Raw genomic sequence first — 25,358 nt, forward strand, 5'->3', positions numbered from 1 at the left:
ATCAAGGTCGTTCTAATACTGAGGTTGGTGAGGCTCTACGCTCATCCTCTTGTCCATCATTCTTGCAAGTTAACTGGGTAATGCACGGTATGTTTCCAGAGTGTTGCAGATGTGATCGCACTCGGGGGCTAAGACGTCAGCACATTGAGTTCCAACAACAGAGAGGAGTGAGGGGGGGTATAGACCAATCATTGACGCTGCAACATCCACTCAGGGGTGTTCGTACAAGCACCTAGCATTCTACACAGTTCGCTAGGCATTCAGATGGGTGTTCAGGTAATACTCGATAGCATCGAGATTCGAAAGGTTTCAGAGGGAAGTGAAAAGATCACATTCAAGTAGGAGACAATTACTACTATGACTCCTATAGACTGTTGTGTTTCACATCAACCAAATAACAGAACGGAACCCCTTCTTCACTTGTTAAGCCTCACTGGGACTCACATGCACCCCACATTATTATTATGTGTGCACCCACAATAATATTGTGATTTGCATGCTCATCTCAGCTCCTCCTAACTCATGTCAAATGGTCCTTCAAACTCAGATATCAAACAGGGGCTATCAAAACATCAAGGTTACAAGAATCCCAAGGCTACGACACACTAACAACACATCAAAATGCAAACAAGCAGTTCATGTAATTATGCTATAGTGACGAGTGTGTGTCCGTATGCTACATCATAAACAGGTGTACACTAGTCATGTAATGTATGCATCAAGTGAGAAAGACGAACCTTGCCATCTGGAGCTGAGTGTCATGGTCGTATTCCCGTTTTCAGAACTGTTCGGTTATAGTCTGGTTTTATAAAAACGTTTTTAAAACCAACTTCACTATAACAAGTGGCTCTGATACCAAACTGTCACACCCCCAAAATACCACATGCGGAAACCCTCGCGAGGCGTGTGACATACCAGGATCCAAGCCACCAATCACATTGAACTCGTAAATGTATTTAAATAAAACTTTCATTCATTAACATAAAGTGTTACAGGCGTTACATGTCATTCATTGTATACAGCGGAAGCATAATTCATTTGTTAAGTGTTTCGTAAAACATGTGTATATAAACCATTAAGCTTGTATTGGGATTCCTTGTATCTCGACCCATGACCACTCCAGCCTCCCAGACAGCAAGTTCCAAATGATATAAGCATACAGACCTGCAAGCATGCAGACAAGTGTGTCAGACGACGCTGGTGAGTTCAAAGTTTGTTAACGTGTTTTGTTACCAGATATGTGTATAAAACAGTTCAATGATTTGTTTTGATGTTGTTATTACTCGATTACCGTATGTGGCGACTAGATGTGAATGCCCAACCCCAATGCCTCCATTTAGGCATTGGTCATGAGGTCAAGGTATCAAACAACCTTGAATAGATGTAAGGGGTCTTATATGTACACGATGAGAATGCCCAACCCCAATGCCTCTAACTAGGCATTGGTCATGAAGTCCAGGTAATTAGTTCACGCCCGTCCTTTCGGCCCGGTGTGAGGGTGCCAAACCTAATAGCGCTATCAACTAAATACCTCGTTGCTTCTTCAGCAACACGGTAGATGTATGGGGTCTTACATGATTTATACTGTATTCAATAACCAACATCCCAAATAAACAGTTTACCCAGTATTCCCTTTAGAAACGTTTACCAGATGTCCCAAACCACCGGGACGCATGCTTAGAAAAGTGCAGTGAACTCACCTTGGAGTGCTCGGTATGTTATGTTACACTACCCGTTCCGATTGATCAACAAAACCCTAGTGTAGTTACGAGTAACAGTCAATTTCATATGCACATAAAACACGTATACTCTATACATGACACACTTGTAGTGTACACAGATTTCACATAACATCATACAAGTCACAACAGTAAGTCATGCGACACACTAGTTTACCATCATCATATATTCACATAGTATGCATTCAGGTCACGCTTGAGGTCACATTATTTGTTCATATTCGACAACCACCCAACAGTCCATTATTTCTTATCATGAAGCTATGCGGCCCGTTACATAATCTAGCCTGATGTAATGTGCGGTTTCACTAAGTCATTATTGGGTCTACCTACATAGTGTGACTCAGTCCAATATGCAGCCCATACAAGGTGTGCGGCCCCGTGGTTTCTCAAGTTCAATTTTTGTGAGATGCGGCCCAGTTGTGAACCGATTGGCGTGTGGCCTAAAGCCGACATAAATGGGGGTGTGTGTGTGTGTTCAGCAATGGTATGCGGCCCAACATCCCAACCGGCCCAACCAATAGGTGATTTCATCTTATAATCTTAGTAGTCCAGTCAACATGTATCATCCCAAACTCATTGTGTGACATGCCAATATTGATAGCATAATCAAACACAATTTGTTTATTTCTTTGTGCATCCACCATGTGTGCCCTCGGTGTTCAGCCCACCCCCATGTGCGACCGTCCCAACAATTCCACAGCCTAAATATTCAGCGCATATGAGTCCCACCCTACTGATTTGTGATTACCGATTACACATAGTGTCCAACAACCAGCATGTAAATTCAATTGTTTATGAGTTCCTCTAGCATATCAATCTTATTATATGTTCGTTACACATATCCTAACCTCACTACAAAACAACAATACATCATTCAATTCATGTAACAATTCCCATGTGTGATCTCATCACACCATCATCATTGATCATTGCTTCATGCAGGCCCTATGTACTAGCAACTAACAAGTCAACCCAAAAATGAAATGGTCCAATAAAATAGATTGCCTAATATTAGTTGTCGGCCACTTACTTATGTTTCATTCACAATTGTCAAAACATCCATCATTAGTTCAATATTATAGGAACCATCATATCAAACAAATCATCATTCCAGTCGGTTTTCATGCATCAATCATTTATCAGTTTCTTAATTTCCATTATAGCATATATCATACTGCCGATATACATTCATGTAACAAAATATTCATATGAGCAATTTATATACATAAACAAGATATACATATGATCGAGATACACACATAGACAAGATTTACACATGGGCGAGATATCAAGGGATATAGGTTAAACCCGTAGGTACCATACTAACCGTGTACAAGAAGAAGAATAACATGCCAGGTAGAAAGAAAGGAGACTTCGGTAGTATGAGGGCTGCCGTCTACTTTAGCTAGGTTTAGGGTTTGTTATTTTGTGATTGAGAGAAGTACATGAGGGTTACGTACAATCTAAATATTGAGTCGGTTACTCAAACAAGTGGGCCGATCCCACTAAAGTTTTATTACCTCCTTGGGCCACAAGAACTGGGCAGAGTTGATTCAAATCGTACGAAAGTGTGTTGGGCTCGAGTAGACTGTGCCGGCGAGAGGCCCCAATGGCGACAAAACATCCTATGTTACGTCGAGGAGTGATTCTTTGATGAAACTCAGTTGTGCACAATAAATTTTCAGACAAAAATGGTCGTCCATGTGCTTTCCTTGTAAATATCATCCACTGATGCTGTCCATGTGATTTAATAGCTTTGGCCCAATCAAAAATTTGACATTAAAGTTGTTTGTCAGGCCTAGTTAATAAACAAATCCTAAGTAGCTAATAATAACTACAAATAAAAGACTTTACTTATTCAGGAACAAGTTACAACACAACCCGAATTATGAGGGATTGTAAACAACTAACACATAAAGGAAAGATCTTGAAATCACGGGTTGTCACACAACAGCTAGGAGAAAACTTAGAATCCTGGATATTATATACTGATGGTGCATCTAATGTAAGAGGTGTAGGTTTAGGTATACTACTAAAATCGCCACAGGGGGACATATTACCCCAGGCTATTAGATGTGAGTTCCCTGCCACTAATAATGAAGCAGAATATGAAGCTCTAATTGCAGGATTAGAATTGGCTAAGAGCATGAATATCAAGAGTTTACAAGTGTTTGTTGATTCCTTGTTAATCACTAATCATTTTAATGGATCTTATGCAGTAAAAGGTGAAAAATAGGCTGAATACCTTGAAATTGTCAAAAAATTAGCAGGATATTTTGATGTTTTCACACTTGAACAGGTACCAAGAGAGGATAACGCGGAGGCTGACGCACTGGCGAACCTAGGATCATCAGTCAGGATACCAGAGGGGACCCAAATACCAATACTACATATCCTGCATCCTGCGACGGATCCTCAGGATAAGGCAGTAATGAGTGTTCAGGATCCTGATGTTGAGTATCCCGAAGAGGAACCTAAATCGTGGACGGTTCCGATCATAAGATGTCTCAAGGAAGGACACATCCCAAAAGATGAGAATCCTAAGGCCTTTAGGATGAAGGTATCACGATTCACTAATATAAATAATGTCTTGTATAAGAAATCTCTGGCAGGGCCGCATCTGAGGTGCTTAGAGGATCCCGAAACCAAGGAAGTGCTTCAGGATATACACGAAGGGGATTGTGGTAACCACACTGGGGGCAGGTCGTTATTCTCAAAAGTATTAAGAACATGATATTATTGGCCTACCATGAGGAAAGATGCTGCAGAATATGCTCGAAGGTGTGATGCATGCCAAAGACATAGCAACATACTACATCAGCCTGCAGAGCCATTATATCCTATTGCATCCCCTTGGCCGTTCATGAAATGGGGAATGGATATAGTAGGAAAATTGCTAAAAGTTCCAGGAGGAAAAGTCTTCATGTTGCAAATGATTGATTATTTCTCTAAGTGGGTTGAAGCAGAAGCATTTGTTCAAGTCAGAGATCAGGAAGTGGTATCCTTCATAAAAAGGAATATCCTGACTAGGTTTGGTGTACCAGCTGAAATAATTTGTGACAATGGATCTCAATTCATAAGTAAGAGGACTACTGGCTTTTGCAAGAATTGGGGGATCAAAATGATCACATCCACACCAGTACATCCTCAAGCAAATGCACAAGCATAATCCTCAAACAAGATAATTGTCAACAACCTGAAAAAGAGACTGGGAGCCAAAAAAGGAAGATGGGCACAAGAATTACCCTTTGTTTTATGGGCTGATACAACAACGATAAAAAGTGCAACTGGCCAAACCCCGTTTTCCTTGGTATTCGGAGCAGAAGCGGTGATCCCGACAGAAATGGTAATACCTACAGCAAGATCCAGCCTCTGGGATCTTGAGCAGAATCCTGAAATCCTATGCCAGGAATTGGATACTATTGATGAGACAAGAGATGCAGTAAGGCTAAGGATGGCAGCATATCAACAAAGGATATCCAAAGCATATAACAAGAATATAAGAACTAGAAGGTTCCAGGTTGGAGACTGGGTATTAAGAAAAGCTTTTCAGAATACTACTAATCCTGCTGACGGAAAGTTAGCCCCAAAATGGGAAGGACCCTATGAGATTGAATCAGAATCAGGGAAAGGAGCATACCGACTCAAGAATATGGAGGGGGATATGCTACCAAGATCCTGGAATGTTGTACATTTGAAGCTCTATTTCAAGTGAGTTAGGAATTTAATTTCTAACTCCGGATGGTATGAATATTATCTCTTTAAATATGTTTAATATTATTTATTGTTTTGCACCCGTTACTGACTTAAGCATCAGAGGGGTGTTAGCCAGGCTAACACCCACCTTAGCCTACAATTGTTTTGCAGACAATGCTTCGGGATATAGCTCCAGGATACACACTCAGGATACTTCGAAAGATTAGAGGATTGGCCCCTCTCTCACGTATAAGGGATCCTGATCCCTTCATAGGTTTAAAGGTATTCATCTTTCTCACGAATCAGGTTTATACACCCCGCCTGGAGCGCAACTTGTCCAGGGATAGTTCAAGGTGGCGGGACCAGTTCATGTAAAAGTGGCTGACAATTTCGTCACTGTTGGCTATATCCTGGACCCTTAAGGTATATGAGGATTGATCACCCTCTCTCGCGAAAGGGTATTTTCATACTCTCTAAGTTTTAAAGGATTTTACCTTTCTAAGTCTTGGAGTTTATACACTCCCGCCTGTAGCGCATGAAAATTTGGGATTTTCCCCAGGATACTTGTGGGTTTACCCCAAGATACTAAGGATTTATCTCCAGAATGTTTTCGGGTTTTACTCCAGTAACACAAGAGCTGTCTATGCAGTTAAACATGAATTCAAAAAGTTTTCTAAGTGTTGGAAGATTTCGTGCACAGGGGACATTTCTCCTAAGGCGATTATGTAAGGCACAAAAAGTCAGATTTGAACCCAGTGCACTAAGACTGGGGACATCTTAGTGGAAGGAGTTACAAGAAGGATTGAAGTTTGGTACTAGGGTTACACTCTATTCCTGGTATGATCTTTCCTTTGTGAATCTTACATAACTTGTTTGAACTTTTGAAACCATGTTTAAAGTTTAAGTATCCTGATTAGGATATATCTTTAGGATATATTCTCCAAATATTTTCTCAGGATGTGATTCAGGATATTTGGTTGGAATATTTGGGATATAATACTTGGGTTTAAAAATCAGAGTTGAATTTGTTTATAAATGCTAAGTAAACCATCTTTTTCCTTTGAAAACTTTAAATTATTTGAGATTTTGAGGAATAAACTATTTTGTTAAAAAACATTGTCTGAATTGTGTGAATTTTGAGAAGTTCTATTTGCCAAAGGTCTTCGTAGGATACCACTGAGTATATTGATCAAGATATTTTCACAGAAACAGTAACACTAATTTTGCAAAACTAAAATCTAAACTAAGTAATGCATGACAAAAAATTACAAGGAACAGTAAATAGGTAGAAAAGTGGTACTGTTTAAAATAAACGATACTAGCTGATAACAAAGGCTTCGTCCTAAAACCTAGGACCCATCCACCTCTGGTTATCAAATTGTTCAAAGGACAAAAAATTAAATTGTTTGAACAGACATAACACTCAAATTTAAGATAAATAAATATTAGGAGGCAGTGCCTTCTTCGCCCATGACATTTTCGACAGCATCCGTTTCGGGATTAGTTTGAGCGTCCTTCTCAGCATCAGTTGATTTTTCAACCACCTTTGAGGATCCTTCAGCTGCAGGTTTAACAGGACTACTGCCGAAACTCCTTAGCTTTGCCTCCCAAGCATTGACATCCCAAGAGGGGCATTTGAAGCCCAATTCCTTGGCTTCGTAGGCCATCTTTAGCCTGGCCTGAAGAAGGGAAGTAACGACGGAACTTTTAAGGCTATCCCGGTAGCTAATCATATCTCGTTCGTGTTGAGCATGGGCAGCATCAAGATTGGCTTGGGCCTCAAGAGTGGCTTTGTTGAGGGCGGACTGGTGTTCTTGGGTTATAGCCTTGAATTTGTCCCCGTAATGCCGAGATTTTGCGGTTGCAATCATACCCTGATCGGAGATGGTGAGCTCAGCTTTCTTTAACATCGACTCGAGCGTCTTGTTGAGCCTACAGGATTCTTGATATAGATGAACCAAACGTTGGAGTCCTTACAAAGTGAGAGAACAGGTATTGGTTTTAATAAATACTTATAACCAGCATAAGGTGCAGGATATAGCTCAAGGATACAAACCTAGTTGAGAAAAGAGGTCATGAATCCGCTTGCCTCAATGAACCCATGGTTCTTATAAGGAAATGTATCGGAGATGACAGGTGAATCAGGTTCTTTCCTTTTGCGACAACTTGAGCTCCGGGGCTTAGTAGCTGGCGAAGGCTTGGGAATGGTAATGGCCTTGGAGCTGCTGGGCTTGGAGGAGGCCGTGGCCTTGGGACTAGGCTCCTTCTTGATCTGGACGTGATCGGAGTAACTGTCTAGCTCGTCAAGGTCAAAAACCTCAGGGATCTTGGCCGGTGCTGCATAAAAGGAAAGTCCTATATCCTTATTACTCTTCATTATATTGTATTACATTAATCAGTCATTTACAAAGTAATTCTTACCAGACATTTCGGACAATGAGTATTGATTGGAACTTGGGACGTGTGTAGTAAAACTCATGTCACCTGCCGAGCTGGTAAACCGCTTCGATTCTTTTTTCCGATTCTGCAGTAGGGGGAGCGACTTCCTTAAAGTTCACTGCAAAAAATCAAAGAAAACGAAATTAATAGAGGATAAAAGTCTCAATGTATGTGGGGGTATTCATGATCCTACCGGTGGATTAGCACCCTCATGGATGGAGTCCCGTTTGACGAAGAAAAACTTGCATTGCCATCCATCTTCGTTTTTGGTGGCCTTAAGTATAAGGGGTTTGCTGGAAGTTGAAAAGAGTAGGAACCGACTGGAACCATGTGATCGAAGGCGGTAAGCAATTGGCATATCTTCGATGCAGAGGTCGGGATAATGAAGGTTTTTGATTTGGTTAAGCACAATCAATACTCTCCAAACCATGGGCATGGTTTGGGCAAAGGAAATACCAGTAGTTTGAAAGAATCGCATTATGAACTCAGGAAAGGGATACCGAAGACCTAGCAAAAAAGGATATGCCGGAAAACAGACCCAATCGGCAGAAGAAACATATGATCTAATTAATCGATCAAATGGTCTGAAAGTTGTGCCATCGGGAAACGCGTCGGAGGCTCTCAACGCCGCAATGTCTGCATTATCAAAAGCGCAGATCTCCTTCTCTGGATTTTTGAGAAGATTTTGCTAAACGAAGGAGTCCGACGAATCACCGGTTTGGGAATGGACTCTAGTGGCCATTGGAGGAAAAATAATATTAACAAGAAATGAGGAAGGGAAAAGTGATTACCTGGAGATTCTGTTGTTGGTATCTGGTTATCAAACAAGAAGAGAGAAGATATAGGGGCATAGTGGATGTCCATCGAGTGAAAAGCGCATTGGAAGTTACATAGTGCTATCTTGACCGTCATTTCAATTTAATAACCTCGGTTTGCGAGATAAAGTTTTAAAATATATCCGTTGGACTGGTATACCAATAGATATATTTTGGGGACAATTGTTATGGGTCATTTTCTGAACATATATCCTGACTAATATTCTGCTTTTGATTGTTCACTTGTGATCAGGATACCGGATCAGGATATTGGTGACATCCTGGTACGATATCCTAGTATTGACTGAATTAATCACGTGCAGATTAAGAGTGCAAGTCTCCAACGTTCAAGAAAACTTCTTCCCCCCAAGACTCGGGCAAATCAGTTGAAATAAAGACGTTGAGCCCGGAAGACCAAGACTGCAATGTTAACTTGAGGAATATTCGAAGCATCCCGGTTTAATAGGATAGTTAGTTGATTTCGTTTAACTATAAATAGTATGATCGGATCAAGTTAAGGCACTCACTTTCATTCGCACACTTTACTCTCTAGTTACTAGAAATCACTACACACCAACACTTGTGTTCAAATCACATTGTAACACCTAGTTGATCCGCATCATATCCTGCACTGTATCCTGATATTTGAAGTAATAGAAGAACAAGGCAGCTGCGATTGTCAGCTCCCGAGGTTTTGTGCCGGCGATCTAGATTGATCAAGGGCTTTCCTAGTATATCATGTGTCACCCTTTACCAATTTTGCTCATTGTTTGATCATAAATACAGCTCTATATCCTGAGCCGTATCCTCAAACTGTTTTTGCAAATAACTTAACTTGAATATTTTTGACACACCTTTCAAGCACACTACCTCACTTAACTAATTTGATCACTTCATTGCTCCGGTAGTTTTTGACCAAAACAATAATTACATTTATTATATATTTGGCGTTTGAAATAAATATAATAACTATATTTATTTTATAAAAGAATTTCCGAGTTTTTGATGCTTAACCTAAATATAAATAATTATATTTATTTATAAAAGATGTCCGAATTTGTGATGCTTGAAATTAATATAAATAATTATATTTATTTTATAAAACTATCGAGTTTGGTTATCTTGTAAAACTGCTTTTGTCTAAATGTTATAAACGTGTTTTTGTAAGTTATAAAGTGCCGCCAAAGATAAATATACACTCACATTTATTTTTATAAAATAATTCAAATCCGATAGGTTTCGTTTTTATAATAACACTCGTTTCATATTATGAGTTTTTTTATGAAAAACGTGTAGAGTTTCTTCTGTTTTTGGACGATCCTGACTATGCAAGTTGTCAATAAAACTTTCAAAACACAACATTTCAATGTACAACAATATGTATACGATCTATCGTAACTCTAATCGTCGAATATTTGCCGCGCTCAATGTCACACTGCAACCGATAGCGGAAACATCGGAGTGAGACGAAATATATTGCTCGAGACATCATAACACTAGTATTTGCGACAAGTATTTGAAGATTGAATTTCATTTCATTTCTAAAGAGTCAATTACAAAGATTGAAGACAAATACAATTATTTGAAATAAAAGAATTACAATAAGAATAAAAAAATTAAAATGAGTATCTAAGCATCCTACTATGTTCCATGCATCATTAACATCATCTCAAAACCTGCAACATGTTTTAAAAAGCATAGTTCAATACAACGTATTGGCGAGTATACTAGTTTTAGACACGTGACATAAGTATAAAAAGTATTTCTCAATCCAACATATCAATTTGGTATACAAGATCAAACTATCATGCATAACTAAAAGTCAAACTCAAGTGTCCACAAGAATATAAGTGTCCCTCGCCACAAAAGTGATGAGACTAAGTATGAATAATATGTATCCCTCGATACCGAAGTATCGAGACTAAAAGAATATAACTTAACAAAACCCTGTCGGGTGGTGTGCTATTCCTATAGCGCTATAATTGTTAAGGCGGGTTAACAAGTAGTATGAATTCTAGCATGATCCTAAGCATAGCAAAGTATGTATAATGGATTGAATGAATAAAGTATGTTTATGTGAGTCGTGTATTTTAACAAGTAAAACATGTTGCACCGTGTTGGTGCATATTTTGTATGTCTGCTAATGTGCGAATAAGCTAGATAGAGCGTGTGTTGAATATTGTATAGAATAGTGTGAAATCTAGTATGAACTGAAAGGTATTGTGATGTTATAGTACCTTCGTACGAACAACCACCTTGATCAGTTCGTATGGATCCACAAGACCACTCATTAGCTTCGTACGAAGGGGCTATGTAGCTTCGTACGAAGGGGCTTGTCCTATCTATAGAGGTGCTTGGGTCTTATGTTGGATAAGCTTTTGGTTCCCAGAGGGGAGATGTTGTCCAACTGGTTTCGCGGGTATGGAACTTCTATACATTAATAGAAACCAGATTAAATTGACTTGTTCGGTGTCGTTTTCTACTTCTACTCATTTCTTATCACCGAACCAGTTATTTCGGGACCCAAGCTCCGTCAAACTCGCCGGATCCTGGACTCTCAATTGGTATCAGAGCTACGGTACCAATTCAATTTATCTAACAGTTGATTGAATCACCTACGCTCATTTTTTTTGGATGTGTAGTGAGTTTTGACGTAAAATATCGAAAAAACATCAAACTGAAGATCAATTCATGGATGGAATTTAAAATTGAAGACATCATTATGTTCAGAATTGATTTTCGCATAATCATGTGAAGTTTCATCATGAAATTCAAAGTAATAAAGATTCTGGATCGAAAAAAAGTGTTTGGAAGTGTTCTTGAGAAATCAGCGCAGCTTCGTACGAATGCGCAGCTTCGTACGAAGGGACACTCCTGGGTTCGTACGAAGGCACATCCTGGTTCATACGAACAGACATGCATAACTTAATTGTCAATTTGTCACAGCTTCGTACGAAGGGACAGTCCAGCTTCATACGAAGGGACATTTGGTACTTTATTGTCATTTCGTCCGGAACTTTAGCCAACATATTTGATGATACAATCACGAATTATAGAATTTAGTGGGGTAGTCATGATACTAGTGCAGTATTTCTATTATCTGAAGTATCTAACTATTTATGGGTCGTAACGTTAAATCCGCATAGATGAAAAACTGACATTCGGGGCAGAAATTGTTATATTCTCAGTATAGTCAAGTTTTTCAGAGATGACAAGAGACTGAATTGCTTAGTTTGAGGGGGAATTCAGTGATAATACGTCATAATTTGCCAAAATGAGGGGGAATAAAAATTTTCAGATGAAGTTCCAGCATTTTTGAAATTCGTGACAATGCAACAGTATTCGAGTGGTTCCGACTTCAGAATTGTCCGGGAATGTGAATCTGATTGTGGATGATAGCTTCTAAGATCTAGATTGTCTGAGAAGATGAATCTGATTGTGGAAAAACGCTTCGGAGATCAGTATACATTACCAGATGATTCGTTATCCGTTGAAGATTTGCTGATTGTGGAAATTACCATTTACACGGATCTATCATTCTTGAAGGTGCTTAAAGTTGGTCACGAAAAACAGGATTTTAGATTTTCAGGGGTAATCATAGATTTAACATTAATCGGTGGGGTGCTTGAAGTTTGTATCAGTTGCGGTTGGGTTTTTGTATAATAAACAGATCAAGTATGCGGAATGCGAGATCGATGGCGCTGAAATAATATATCAAAAACCGAACACAGATGTGGTTAAAGCTGAAACAGAAATAGCTACATTGATTAGATTCAAGTTGGTGATTGTTCGTGAAGGTTGCAGATTAGCAAATCAGAGGAGGAGTCTTGATCTATGCAAACAAAGACTTGAAGATTCATTTCAGGGGGAATTTGTTCAAACACTGTCAAAGCGAACCCGAATCATCAATCAAGGGGGAATCGATTGAAGATTTCAAGATGCCTGATTGAAGTTGCAGAATATTCAAACACGGCTCAAGGTTTTCAATGTGACAATTCGACAGTGACAGCCAAGGGGGAATCTGTTGGTGTATATTTTGTATGTCTGCCACTGTGTGAATAGGCTAGATAGAGCGTGTGTTTAATATTATATAGAATAGTGTGAAATCTAGTACGAACTGAAAGGTATTGTGATGTTATAGTACCTTCTACGAAGGGAGTCCCTTCGTACGAACGGACACCTTGATCAGTTCGTATGGATCCACAAGATCACTTACTAGCTTAGTACGAAGGGGCTATGTAGCTTCGTACGAAGGGGCTTGTCCTATATATAGAGGTGCTTAGGTCTTGTGTTGGATAAGCTTTTGGTTACCAGAGGGAAGATGTTGTCCAACTGGTTTCACGGGTATGTAACGTTTATACATTAATAGAAACCAGATTAAATTGTCTTGTTCGGTGTCGTTTTCTACTTCTACTCATTTCTTATCACTGAACCGGTTATTTTGGGACCAAAGCTCCGTCAAACTCGCCGGATCCTGGACTCTCACACCCAAAGTATATTAAAAACAAAAAGGGTCAAGTGTACTCCCAAAATTGCATATGCTTTCCGATTATCCAAGAGTGACGAGTTTGTTGAAAATAGGAGAATGAATATCTTCGAATTGGAGTTTAAGGGACGTTTAGACTCGGGATTAGGAATTTAAATACACAAAACTATGTAGACGAGAAAAAAATCATCTAGACTTAATACTTGTTTTTTACACTATTAAACCCGTAGGGTTTGGTATGATTTCATGGGTTACAATTGTAACACCCCAAAAACGGTTTTGGTAATCAAACCACGTTAATAGTAATGGCGGGTAAAATACCGTTAGTGGTAAAATTTAACCCTGTAAATATTAGGAATTTAAATGAATAAACTTGATATCAATTAAAAGAAGGATAAACACCTTGAGGAAAAACAAGGCATATAAAAGGCCCGAGTTAACGGGACTTAAAATAAAACGGGTCACGAAGCCATTAAGTTAACTAGGAATAATTAACCTAGTTGGTAATATGTGATTAAGTGATAACTAAGGAATTATAGCCTACTTAGTAACAAACCAAAACAAGAGGGGCTAAAGGTGGGTAATTAGAAAGTGTTTTAATTAAAACATTTATAAAAAAAAACTAAAACACACACATAGGTGTGTGTGTTCGATCGACCAGAGCAGGAGAAAAAGGGTGATGAACCCTAGCTCAATAATACCTTCAATTGGAGGATCAATCAAGGGCCAAATTCAGATACGAATATACATAAACGATCACCTAATCATGGGAATCATGAGGTATGTTGAATTTTAATGTTTAGTGATATTTTGAATTTATGATGAACACCCAAAATCGAAGATTCTGTGATGAATGTTGTATATATGAGTGATATTGGGTTGAATATATGTCTAGGAACAAACCCTAGATGCAAACTTGTAGAATTGTATCATAAACTAGTGATTAGTGTGACAACCCTCATAATTCCATGTATCCGTAAAATTTATTAATGATAATTAAAGTGCTTGATGACTGTGCTAAATCATTTAACTGCTCTCTGATTTCTGTGTTATACTTACATGTGCTTGTTAACATACTAGTAGTGTACAGAAAAGTTACTAAATAGTCCGTTATGCTTTCCTGAGTGTTGAAAATTAAAAATGTTACAAAAATATATATATATATATATATATATATATATATATATATATATATATATAGGACACTTTACGGATTAATTAAGCACTTTAACGGAACAGAATCAAACCGAACAACCAGACATTACCCGGAACACTAAAATATTACCAGAGGCATTGTCTTTATTTTTCTGAATTAGTTATGGTCCCCGAATATCATAACACACACTACATAAATATCTAGTAACTAATACCTAACTAGAATACTTGGATTGTAAACATAAGCTAACTAAATTAGTTGAAACCCAACCAAGCACCCCCCCCCTCCCCCATTCGATGGTCACCCTAGAGGGAACCACCCTTGATTATCTTGACTTATTTAATGTATATGTAGTGTACTAAAGGGGACATTGGACCTAATGGACAAAGATGAGTTGGAAGACTCTTTATTTAGCCATAGGATCACCATCACTTTCATCATCTTCTAACTCAACAACACTTCTCTCCTCCTCTCTTCTTTATCTTGGCCGCCAACCACCATCACCATACCGCCACCTTCAACTCATTTTTCATACATTCCACAAGCATACAAAGGTGTTAAAGTGCATACAACGAAGCTTGGTGTGTTCGGAAGTGGAAGGACCTTCTCTATTTGCTATTAACCACCACATTTCTTCTCTTGAACTTCCCTAGTCTTGAACTAGTGGTAAGAACTTAGATCCGTTCATTTTTCATGTTATTTAAGTGGTTAATAGTTAGATTATTATGAAAACTTAAGAACACTAGAAGATCATAAACAAAGTTTTGAACATAGAGCTAACCTAATGATGAAATGTTGTTGAAATGTGATAAAGTAATGTTAATATGAAGTTGTTTTGATTCCTGTTAATTACCTGATGATTTGCTTGTTAATATTGATGTTTGATGTCGTTGTGATCACTAAACATGTTAACGGAATCAATCGAACACGAGTTAGAAAACTAAAAGCTGAAAAACAGCTTCTATCCAAGCTTTTACAGCCAACTTCAGTTGGCTGTAAACAGGTCAATATTTAACGAAAAACAGATTTTCTTGAGTCTATAACGTACTATTTCGAAATACAGTTCTAATGGCACTAGAGTCATAATTTTTGGACTTCGTTTACTATTTTTAAAGGCCTGTTTTTGGACAGCAGCTTAAGCTGCGTTTTTACTGCAGAAAATATGTGTTATGTTTTTCGCCATAACTTGAAATCTGTGTAGAACTAGGTCATGAAATTTGTACTGTAGATGGACACTGATGTCGTCCTAATTCTCCCACTAGAATTTCATCAATCGGACTTATGATGAGTTTTTAATAAATTATTCCGTGGACTGCAGTCAGAAAGTAATGAATCTGATTGCAGTCCGGTAAATGATTTTTTATAAAATATTGGCAATGAATCGGATCCCGAGATTTTTACACAGTAATATTTGGATAGTTTAGCATGTCACACCCCCAAAATCCACACGCGGTGTACCACCGCTTGGAGGCGTGACATGACCAGGATCGAGCCATCAATCATATTGAACATAGCATAACATAAATAAAGTAGTTCGTAAAACCTCATTCAATACAATTGATGTTTCAAAACAATCATAGTATCAGTAGCGGAAGCATAAGTAAATAACCCAAGTAAACCATAAGTTCAATTATTCGAAATGTTTAAACATAGCGTTCATAATCCACTGCCCACAACGTCCCGCTCCTCCAGTGCAAGCTCCATTATGTACCTAAGGTCCTGCAAGGCATGCAGCAGATAATCAACAAACTAGTTGAGCGAGTTCACAGTTAATAGTTTAGTTAGGGTAAAAGTGCGTTCGTTCAGTTAAGTTTCATATCGTATCAGTTCCATCGCGGCCTCCCAGGCATGTGTGCGAAGATTTAGTTCATTAGTTCGCGACCGTAGTCTTTACCGACCAGGGTGTGTGCGAAGGCAATTGATCAGTTCGCGACCATAGTCTTTACCGACCAGGGTGTGTGCGAAGGCAGTTGAGTAGTTCGTTCGCGACCATAGTCTTTACCAACCAGGGTGTGTGCGAAGGCAGTTTGTAAGCATCAACAGTTTAAATCGTTCGTTATAATATCAAAGTATGCACAAGTAATCATCCAACCCATTCCCACCCTGGGAACCCATGCCTTGGCTGTGTGAACTCACCTTGGTTTGCTCGGTATGCTAAAGAAATACACGCTCACAGATAATCAGTCACAACCTATAGTACGCACGTATATATATATACAATCAGTTTCATTCGTAATGACCCGCATGTAAATTTAACATCACATAGTGCTTGGCAGTTAACTTCATGTCTCACATAAGCAATTTATCGACTTCATGCAAATTCGTGCTTCACATTCACATAAGTGTCTTTCAAAGTTTGCTATAACGTGCTTATTCATTAGTGTGCTTGACAGGGTTAACTGGTTTAACAAGGTTAACATGTTTAACAGATTTAACACACCTAACAGGAATAATAAACTAACAAAGCAATTCAACTAACCGAGTTAATAACTAATAGAGTTATTAATCAACTGAATCAATAATCAAGCAAGTTAACAGATAAAGGCCATTGGACGAAAACAACATTGGTCCGAAGACACATCTGGGCCGAAAACACACTTTGGGCCGAAATCACATAGGCCGAAATCAACATGGGCGAAAACACTTATAGGGCCGAATCACTTGGGCCGAAATCCCTCTTGGGTCGAAAACACATTTGGGCGAAAACACCAGGGTGTTTTCGTTGGGCAGTGATTTCGTTGGGGGTGGGGGTTTTCGCTGGCCTCAACCATTATTATCTTCATCACATCAGATTCGCACAGCAATCTAATCATCATTATCATCAGCAGCATATACACAATTTCCATACACAAACTGTCACAACTATAGATTGATATTAAGGTTCATATAATTCATGAAATCATTCCACTACTAAAATCCATTGCAGTTAGAAACATGATTGCAGCAAAGACCAGTAATCATTATTCATTCTCATACGGTATACAAGGCAGATTAAATCAACATTCAACAAATTAAACGCACGATCAAAATTATCATTCAGGCATCATGAAATCAGAATCAATGGAATCTATTCTAGATAACATATGATAACCAACAGATAGCACATGCTGAACGGAACAAATAACTAACATCAATTGAATACTAACCAATACAACGAAAGCAGCAAGTCGATCGGATCAGTGAATGAAACTCGAATGCTCACGTTTGCCGTCGAGTGTAAAGGGTATCGAGAGAGAGTAACTGAGAGGTGGTTAGGGTTTTTGCCGATTAGAATTATCACGTAAAGACTAGGAACAAAATATGAAAGGAGCTACTGGGCCAAAGCCCAATTGATTTTCGTTGGGCATTCTTGGACGAAAACACTAATGTGTTTTCACCACTAGGGTGTTTTCGGGTGGGGTATTTCACAAGTAAGGGTTTTCGGCTAAGTATCATAACTCTCATACTCATATATCAATACACAGTATATATATAACACATATATAATTAACATGCATATCACAAATCTATCAACCCACTTAACACATACCGTATAACGCATATCAATCACAATACAGTTTAACATGTTACCAAAAGTGTACTGGTCGAAACAAATTAACAACTAACCATTCAATGCGCAATAGATGTGAAAATGAAATGTCGGAAACTCGAGTTGTCACATTATCCCCAACTTAAAAGAAATTTCGTCCCGAAATTTGGTACGCACTCACTGAGGAAGCTAGGTAAGTTACATCGTTCACTGGTTTTCCTGGGGTGTCACATCATCCCCCCGTTGATTTGGAATTTCGTCCCGAAATTCAGTAGTAGTAGCTTCAGCCTCAGAAGTGGATGCATTGGTTTCGAATAGCTGGGGGTACTTTTCCTTCATCTGGTCTTCGCGTTCCCAGGTATACTCTGGGCCACGCTGGGAGTTCCAACGAACTCGAACAAGAGGGATTCTCTTGTGTTTGAGGACCTTAACATCCCGGTCCGTGATTTCAACTGGTTCCTCGACGAACTGCAACCGCTCGTCGATAGTGAGTTCCTTAAAAGGAACTATAAGGATCTCATCTGACAGGCACTTCTTCAGATTCGACACGTGAAATACATTGTGAACTGCACCAAGTTCAGCTGGTAGTTTTAATCTGTAGGCTACTTTGCCAATCTTTTCTAAGATTTCGAATGGTCCGACGTACCGCGGATTCAGTTTGCCTCGTTTACCAAATCGAACCACACCCTTCCAGGGTGAAACTTTCAATAAAACCCGGTCCCCGACCTCAAATTCCAATGGCTTTCTACGCTTGTCCGCGTAGGCTTTCTGACGGTCGCGTGCTGCCGCCATGCGTTGTCGTATCTGTGCTATCTTTTCTGTGGCGTCCACAACAATATCTGGACCCGTAATCTGACTATCCCCCACCTCTGCCCAACAGAGAGGTGACCGGCATTTACGTCCGTACAATGCCTCAAATGGAGCGGCTTGAATGCTGGTATGATAACTGTTATTGTACGAGAACTCCACCAAAGGGAGGTGCTTTTCCCAGCCGTTGCCGAAATCGATAACACACGCTCGAAGCATGTCTTCTAGAGTTTGAATAGTTCGCTCAGACTGCCCATCCGTCTGAGGGTGATAAGCTGTGCTCATGTCTAAACGTGAGCCGAAAGATTTGTGCATCGCTTGCCATAGCTCTGACGTGAATCGTGCATCGCGATCCGAAATAATAGAAGTGGGCACTCCGTGCCTCGAAACAACTTCTTTCAAGTAGATGTCTGCTAGTGTAGAAAACTTATCCGTTTCTTTGATAGCCAAGAAGTGAGCAGACTTTGTGAGTCGATCAACGATCACCCAAATAGTGTCATTCCCACGCTGGGATCTAGGTAAACCCGTAACGAAATCCATGGAAATTTCTTCCCATTTCCACTGCGGTATCTTGGGCTGCTGAAGTAGACCAGCTGGTTTCTGATATTCAACCTTGACTCTCGCACAGGTTAAGCATTTTCCAACGTACGTAGCGATGTGAGCCTTCATACTAGGCCACCAATAAGTAGTGCTGATGTCGTGGTACATTTTATCCGCCCCTGGATGTACCGAATAGCGAGACTTGTGAGCTTCATCCATTACAAGCTCGCGTAAACCGCCATAAAGTGGGACCCAAATACGCCCCGTTACATAGTAGGCGCCGTCTTCCTTTTGTTCCATGCGTTGCCTTGAGCCGCGTAAGGCTTCAGCTTTGACGTTTTCGGGTTTCAGTGCTTCTAACTGAGCAGCTCGTATCTGTGCAGGAAGACTGGACTGAATAGTAAGCTGTAGCGCTCGCACGCGCTTAGGTAGAGTGTCTTTCCGACTGAGGGCATCAGCCACAACATTGGCCTTGCCTGGATGATACTTGATGGCGCATTCGTAGTCGTTCAGAAGTTCAACCCATCTCCGTTGACGCATATTCAAATCCTTTTGCTTAAGAATATGCTCGAGACTCCTGTGATCGGTGTAAATCGTGCACCTGGTACCGTACAGGTAGTGTCGCCATATCTTAAGCGCAAAAACAACAGCTCCCAGCTCTAAATCGTGCGTCGTATAATTCCGTTCATGAACCTTGAGTTGCCGAGAGGCGTATGCAATAACTTTATCCCGCTGCATCAATACGCAACCAAGCCCCTGTATCGATGCGTCACAATAAACCACGAAGTCATCTGTGCCCTCTGGCAATGAGAGAATAGGTGCGCTGCAAAGCCTATCCTTTAAGTACTGAAAAGCGGTCTCTTGCGTATTACCCCATCTGTAAACGACACCTTTCTGTGTTAACATAGTGAGTGGTTGCGCGATCTTGGAGAAGTCTTTAATAAATCGCCTGTAGTAACCCGCCAAACCCAAGAATTGGCGTATTTCTGTCGGTGTACGCGGTGCTGGCCAATTTCTGATCGAATCTACCTTGGATGGATCGACATGAATCCCATCCTTGTTCACCACATGGCCTAAGAAGTGGACTTCACGAAGCCAGAAGTCGCATTTAGTAAACTTTGCGTACAGTTGCTCCTTTCGAAGAAGTTCCAAGATAAGACGTAAGTGCTGCTCGTGCTCCTCCTGACTCTTGGAGTAAATCAAAATGTCGTCGATGAAGACGATAACAAACTTATCAAGATACGGTTTGCACACCCTGTTCATAAGATCCATAAATACTGCAGGTGCATTCGTAAGCCCGAATGGCATGACAAGAAACTCGTAATGACCGTAGCGAGTTCTGAAAGCGGTTTTGGAGACGTCCTCATCCCGGACTCTCAGCTGATGATACCCTGACCTTAAATCAATCTTGGAATAGCAACACGACCCTTGCAACTGGTCGAATAGGTCATCTATGCGCGGAAGAGGATAACGGTTCTTCACCGTCACCTTGTTGAGTTCGCGGTAGTCGATGCACATCCTGAACGTACCGTCTTTCTTCTTCACAAATAACACTGGAGCTCCCCAAGGCGAAGAGCTTGGACGAATAAAGCCCTTTTCCAAGAGCTCTTGTAGCTGCTTCGACAGTTCTTCCAGTTCGGTTGGAGCTAAACGATACGGTGCGCGGGCTATTGGTGCTGCTCCAGGAGCTAACTCAATCTGAAACTCGACTTGACGATGAGGAGGTAAACCAGGTAAATCTTCAGGAAACACTTGAGGAAAATCACGCACAACTGGTATATCCTCCAGCTTCTTTTCCTTTGCTGATGCGTCAGTGACAAGTGCCAGAATGGCAGTATGTCCCTTTCGTAAACATTTCTGCGCCTTTAAGTAAGAGATGATGCCAACCACAGCACCACTCTTGTCACCTTGTACTTCGAGAGGTTCCTGACTGGAGCGAGGAATACGAATAACTTTTTCCTTGCATAAGATCTCCGCGTGATGTTGGGATAACCAATCCATACCGATGACGACGTCGAAACTACCCAAAACTATGGGTATGAGATCAATCGAGAAGGTCTGACCCGCTAGAACAATACTACAACCCTTGACTACCTGTGTGGCTTCTACACTTTTACCATTGGCTAGTTCTACAACGTGTTTGGTGTCTAGAGGTGTTGGTGTACGTTTTAATAATTTACTCATTTTCAATGACATATAGCTTGTATCAGCACCCGAATCAAATAGGACAGTAACATAAATATCGTCGAGAAGGAACTTACCCATAACCACATTAGGATCATTCACTGCGTCGCCTCGACCTAGTACGAATGCACGTCCACGAGCTTCATTGCCGTTGTTGTTGTTTCCCCCGTTGTTCTGATTATTGTTGTTATTCCCGTTGCCCTGGTTGTTATTGTTATTGCGATTCTGGTTCAACTGAGGGCAATCGCGTTTGTAGTGACCTTCAGCCCCACACTGGAAACACCCCCGGTTTCCACGCTGTGGCTGCTGATGCTGATTCTGTGGAGCTGGCAGTGGAAGTTGCTGGTGCTGGTTTGCTGGACGCGAGCTTCTACAATCTTTAGCCTCATGACCCGGCTTGTGACATCTTTGACATTGACTCCTGCGACATCTTCCACTGTGGTGTTTGTTGCACCTGTTACACCACGGGTGATTTCCCTTATAACCACTATGTCCCTGACTGCCCGATGATTGCTGACTCGGACTCTGGTAATCGTTGGTGCGACGTTGCTGAGTTTGGGACTGAACAGACGCTGATCCCCTGCTGGAATCCCCGTCCCACTTTCTTTTATTCTCGCTGGGTGTGGCAGAAGTAGTAGCAGTTGGAGTGACTGAAGTAGCAGCTGTAGTGGCAGCAGTAGCACTGATACGCTTTGGCAGTTTGTTCTGATCCACTGCCTGATCGGTGATACGATGAGCGAGACGCTGGATTTCCTGGATATTGTTGAGATTAGCCGAGGTAACGTGGCTCTGTATTTCTGGCGCCAAACCTTTGAGATACAACTCAATACGCTTGTATGGAGGGTCCACCATAGTTGGACATAACACAGCCAACTCATTCGATCTCTTGGTGTAAGCTTCGATTTCCGAACCAACCATCTTCAAGTTATACAACTCGTCCTCCAACTTGTGAATGTCTTCTCTAGTGCAGTATTCCCTCTTGATCAGTTCTTTGAATTCATTCCAGGGTGTGGCGTTAGCAGCTGCCAACCCTAAGATCTGCACTTGTGCGTTCCACCAAGTGAGTGCAATCCCTTCAAGTGTGCCAGTGGCGAACTTCACCCTGCGAGCCTCAGGGCATTCACACATTTCGAAAACCGACTCGAGCTTTTCAAACCAGTGGAGGAGTCCAACTGCTCCCTCCGTGCCACTGAACGAACTAGGACGACAATCCATGAAATTCTTGAAGGTGCACCCAGGTTGTTGCTGAGCGGGTTGACCTATTGTATACGAATAGGGCAAAGTTAAGTACGAGAATTAATGTAGGATCTAAAGATCCTAGTGTCTATACTGCAGGGTATACTACCTGCTTGGGCGGCTGCAACTGCCGCAGCAACGAGAGCCTCTAGCTGGGCTTGAGTCATGGTAATTCGTGCGGCCATTGATCTTCACATCAAAGGCAACATAAGTGAGAAAGGTTCGCGAATAGTGCGATGACAGAAGAGTGTAAGCACATAGGTGTTCTTAAGCAATAACAAGTAGTGAGCACAGTAATGTAAGCATACTACGAGCAAAGTTCTATGCAGTTCTAGCAAGCAGGTAATAAACATAAACCTCATTACCTAGGATGTCGAGTCTTGCACGTGGAGCGAAGCGTCGTTGTGGATCGTTGAGAGCACTGTTCTGGTTATAGTCTGGTTTTAATAAAAACGTTTTTCCCATATTAAAACCAAGTTCTCTATAACCAATGGCTCTGATACCAATCTGTCACACCCCCAAAATCCACACGCGGTGTACCACCGCTTGGAGGCGTGACATGACCAGGATCGAGCCATCAATCATATTGAACATAGCATAACATAAATAAAGTAGTTCGTAAAACCTCATTCAATACAATTGATGTTTCAAAACAATCATAGTATCAGTAGCGGAAGCATAAGTAAATAACCCAAGTAAACCATAAGTTCAATTATTCGAAATGTTTAAACATAGCGTTCATAATCCACTGCCCACAACGTCCCGCTCCTCCAGTGCAAGCTCCATTATGTACCTAAGGTCCTGCAAGGCATGCAGCAGATAATCAACAAACTAGTTGAGCGAGTTCACAGTTAATAGTTTAGTTAGGGTAAAAGTGCGTTCGTTCAGTTAAGTTTCATATCGTATCAGTTCCATCGCGGCCTCCCAGGCATGTGTGCGAAGATTTAGTTCATTAGTTCGCGACCGTAGTCTTTACCGACCAGGGTGTGTGCGAAGGCAATTGATCAGTTCGCGACCATAGTCTTTACCGACCAGGGTGTGTGCGAAGGCGGTTGAGTAGTTCGTTCGCGACCATAGTCTTTACCAACCAGGGTGTGTGCGAAGGCAGTTTGTAAGCATCAACAGTTTAAATCGTTCGTTATAATATCAAAGTATGCACAAGTAATCATCCAACCCATTCCCACCCTGGGAACCCATGCCTTGGCTGTGTGAACTCACCTTGGTTTGCTCGGTATGCTAAAGAAATACACGCTCACAGATAATCAGTCACAACCTATAGTACGCACGTATATATATATACAATCAGTTTCATTCGTAATGACCCGCATGTAAATTTAACATCACATAGTGCTTGGCAGTTAACTTCATGTCTCACATAAGCAATTTATCGACTTCATGCAAATTCGTGCTTCACATTCACATAAGTGTCTTTCAAAGTTTGCTATAACGTGGTTATTCATTAGTGTGCTTGACAGGGTTAACTGGTTTAACAAGGTTAACATGTTTAACAGATTTAACACACCTAACAGGAATAATAAACTAACAAAGCAATTCAACTAACCGAGTTAATAACTAATAGAGTTATTAATCAACTGAATCAATAATCAAGCAAGTTAACAGATAAAGGCCATTGGACGAAAACAACATTGGTCCGAAGACACATCTGGGCCGAAAACACACTTTGGGCCGAAATCACATAGGCCGAAATCAACATGGGCGAAAACACTTATAGGGCCGAATCACTTGGGCCGAAATCCCTCTTGGGTCGAAAACACATTTGGGCGAAAACACCAGGGTGTTTTCGTTGGGCAGTGATTTCGTTGGGGGTGGGGGTTTTCGCTGGCCTCAACCATTATTATCTTCATCACATCAGATTCGCACAGCAATCTAATCATCATTATCATCAGCAGCATATACACAATTTCCATACACAAACTGTCACAACTATAGATTGATATTAAGGTTCATATAATTCATGAAATCATTCCACTACTAAAATCCATTGCAGTTAGAAACATGATTGCAGCAAAGACCAGTAATCATTATTCATTCTCATACGGTATACAAGGCAGATTAAATCAACATTCAACAAATTAAACGCACGATCAAAATTATCATTCAGGCATCATGAAATCAGAATCAATGGAATCTATTCTAGATAACATATGATAACCAACAGATAGCACATGCTGAACGGAACAAATAACTAACATCAATTGAATACTAACCAATACAACGAAAGCAGCAAGTCGATCGGATCAGTGAATGAAACTCGAATGCTCACGTTTGCCGTCGAGTGTAAAGGGTATCGAGAGAGAGTAACTGAGAGGTGGTTAGGGTTTTTGCCGATTAGAATTATCACGTAAAGACTAGGAACAAAATATGAAAGGAGCTACTGGGCCAAAGCCCAATTGATTTTCGTTGGGCATTCTTGGACGAAAACACTAATGTGTTTTCACCACTAGGGTGTTTTCGGGTGGGGTATTTCACAAGTAAGGGTTTTCGGCTAAGTATCATAACTCTCATACTCATATATCAATACACAGTATATATATAACACATATATAATTAACATGCATATCACAAATCTATCAACCCACTTAACACATACCGTATAACGCATATCAATCACAATACAGTTTAACATGTTACCAAAAGTGTACTGGTCGAAACAAATTAACAACTAACCATTCAATGCGCAATAGATGTGAAAATGAAATGTCGGAAA

The sequence above is a fragment of the Helianthus annuus genome, chromosome 6, assembly GCF_002127325.2.
Source record: "Helianthus annuus cultivar XRQ/B chromosome 6, HanXRQr2.0-SUNRISE, whole genome shotgun sequence".
Classification (NCBI taxonomy): domain Eukaryota; kingdom Viridiplantae; phylum Streptophyta; class Magnoliopsida; order Asterales; family Asteraceae; genus Helianthus; species Helianthus annuus.